Genomic DNA, 3,231 nt, shown 5'->3' on the forward strand with positions numbered 1-3,231 from the left:
GGGAAATAGTTAAGTCTTGTGGGTATCTAGTTTACTTGCATATGGCCAACACTAACCAGTATGAGTTCGTTCAATAACTAAAAAGTACTCAGTAGCTGACAATGTATAGTTTACACATATAAACCGAAGATTCAGCAAAGGCATGTTGATAAAACAGTGAAAACAATGGTATCTTGTATACTGCCATGCATGAGCACTTCTTAATATTTATATTCATCATCACAACAACCTATAACCACCTATGCTCACTGTTCAAATCTATGCATAGTTCAAAAGCTTGATTTTGAAACATCAAATGTATCAGAATAATCATATGAATCATCATTTTCTCAGCCCATCTACCAAGTGCAATACTTCATCATTCTAGGTAAATTAAGATGTTAAATGACTAAAACTAGTAGTATGCTACAATCATATGGTACTGGTTAAAAAATGTGACCAGAGGACTACACTTGAACACATCACTTGCAATGCCTACTGGAAGGAGCAAGTGTATAGAAGAAAACAAACATTGGACAGGCTGGCCATCAGTCTTAAAAACCTCAATTTTGTATTCATCAAAGAGAATCTCAGGAATATGTTGTTGTAGCATCATCTGACCAGCCAATCGATCATTAACACACGTGCACACACAGAGCAGAGAACGATTTGAAATCAAGTGCAAGAATTGCTGCAACACATAAAACTAGCATGTTACGGTTTGTGGGTGATGGGGAAAATGCATGTGAAGTGCATAAATCACAGAGGGGTGTGTACAATACACACCATCTTTGACAGCAAGCAAAACAGACAGGAATAGAGCATGTCAACTACTGTAAAGCACAATCACTAGCATGGTGGTGAGAGAAGTTTCCAGACGCCAACCATTCTTCTTGCAGGTGCTGGACGCCCCCGCCTTGTAGCGTGAGTGGAGGTAGCACGCAATCTGCACCAACAAAGCACCAAAAACAACATCAATCCCCTGCGTCACAGTCTCACGGACAGCCAAACCCTCTTAATCCTAAAAACAAAAAAGACGTCAGCACCACCGAGGAGGAGGACGCACCGAGATGAAGGTGAACTTCTGGGGCGGCGTGCCGACGCCGATCTCCCTGAAGTACTATCCATTCATGTAGTTCTTGAGCGACACGATGTCGCCCTCCTCCTTAGAGCAGAGGGTGCCGGCTACACCGCCGCCGAGGAGGAGGTCCTGTTGTGCCTCCTCGCCACCGGAGAGGCGCGTGGCGACATGGCTGTACTGGTTGATGGGGCGCTTCTTGAGCGCGTTCCGCACCAGGCCCTCGGCCTCGGACGTTGGGAGGAGGGTTTGCAGCAGCATGGCCGCGAGGAGCGCCAGGTCGACGCCTCTGCAGGTACCCATAGTCGCGATCTGCAGAAAATCGCAGGGCTTAACCGAACCGTAAGAGGAATTTCGTAAAGTGGAGGTAAATCCTAGTGGGGAAAGTAGCAGAGCATGTTGCGGGTCCATGAGAAGAGAAGTAGCAGAGAGGGAGGGGAGAGCTCACCAGAAACCGAAGAGGATCCCGCCGACCGAGCTCACGGTCTCTCTGCAGGAAGATGGGGACGAGGAGACGGCGAGGAGATGGGGACGAGGAGACGGGGCGAGGAGGTGGAGACGGCGAGGAGATGGGGACGAGGAGATGGGGCGAGGAGGTGGAGACGACGAGGAGGTGGATACGGCGAGATGGGGTGAGGAGGTGGAGACGGCGAGGGTCGGGCGGAGGCGAGGAGATGGGATCTGGGGGATCGAGAGGGGACGGGGACAGAGTGGGTGGGGGTGGCGGCGGGGTCGAGGGAAGGGTGGGTGGGTGGGTGAGTTAGGGTTTTTGTTCTTGGGAGAAGCTCCACCGTTGGATGGGTGCGCGATGGATGGCTCAGATTGCGTTAAATTTGGTGATCCGCGTGAAGGCGGTTCCTCGCGTCTCATTGGTCCGACCACTCTGAATTTTTTTAAAACATAACAATGGGCGTAGTTTGTCAAAATGATCTCATATTTTGCATAAGTGTGCATCTTGTAATGACAAACAATGTTGCCCAATAGAGATTTCATTTTCTTTTCACAAAAAATTCATTTACCATTTTTCGAGTGCATAAAAAGGTTTTTTATGAAGAACCTACCAAATACTTACCATTTTTCGAATGCATAGTTTGTTTAAATGCTACAATATTGTGCACAATGGTGCATCTTGAAATGGCAAACAATGTTGTCTAAGGAAGTTTTCATTTTCTTTGGACGGAAATTTCATTTTCCATTTTTCGAGTGCCCAAAATGAGTTTTTTTGTGAAGAACCTACCAAATAATTGTTGCAAAATTGGACCAAATCATTTTTCCAAAACACTAGGCCATATTTAATGCACAGTTGACCAAATGGTTGGGTGTCAAAAGTTTTGATCCACCTCTAGTGAAAACGATAAATTTCCGCCGTTTCAGCTGGAAGCGGGTCAAATTTCAACTACGGCTGCCTCATAGTTTTCTATTTATTTTTCTAAAAATCATTTCTAGGTAAATAAGTATCTATTTAATCAGAGAAACAGCAAAAAAAATCCAAGATTCAACCACTAGCTAGGAACGGTCATTCCCGCTGTTTTGACCGCATTTTGAAACGGGCATACAAAATTCAAACAAAATCAAAAAATTGGAAAACCTTCGCATTGTGTCATTATATGTGACCAAGTTACCAGGAAAAATAACAAGCTTGTAATACGGCAATTCTTTTAAAAAAGTGTTCTCAGAAATGAGCTATCATCTCTGAAGATTCATGGCTTTCAAGCCAAATGATCAATCTTATGGCCACATTCATGGCATAGTTTGTTCAAATGATCTCATATTGTGCACAAGGGTGGATATTGGAATGGCAAACAATGTTGCCTAAGGGAGTTTTCATTTTCTTTGGATGAAAAAGCAATTTTCCATTTTTCGAGTGCCCAAAATGAGTTTTTTTGTGAAGAACCTACCATATATTTGTTGCAAAATTGGATCAAATCAATTTTATAAAATACTATGCCATGTTTAATGCACAATTGACAAAATGTTTGGGTGCCAAAAGTTTTTATCCATCTCTGGTGAAAAAGACAAATTTCTGCTGATTCACTAGGAAGCGGGACAAATTTGAACTGCAGCTGCCTCATAATTTGCTCTTTATTTTTTCAAAAAATCATTTCTAGGTAGAAAAGTATCTATTTAATCAGAAATACATGGTTTGGTAGCGATACGTTGAGGTTTGGATGGTG

The 3,231-nt window shown here is 43.6% G+C and overlaps 1 non-coding gene across 1 annotated transcript; it reads right to left on the reverse strand.

The window, feature by feature from the left end:
- Window positions 1–521: 521 nt before the first annotated feature.
- On the reverse strand, window positions 522–601 carry LOC141030027 (small nucleolar RNA SNORD36). Its single transcript, XR_012192166.1, has one exon. It is a non-coding gene; the product is annotated as a small nucleolar RNA SNORD36 (small nucleolar RNA).
- Between the last annotated feature and the right edge of the window lie 2,630 nt (window positions 602–3,231).

The sequence above is a fragment of the Aegilops tauschii genome, unplaced genomic scaffold, assembly GCF_002575655.3.
Source record: "Aegilops tauschii subsp. strangulata cultivar AL8/78 unplaced genomic scaffold, Aet v6.0 ptg000394l_obj, whole genome shotgun sequence".
NCBI lineage: Eukaryota > Viridiplantae > Streptophyta > Magnoliopsida > Poales > Poaceae > Aegilops > Aegilops tauschii.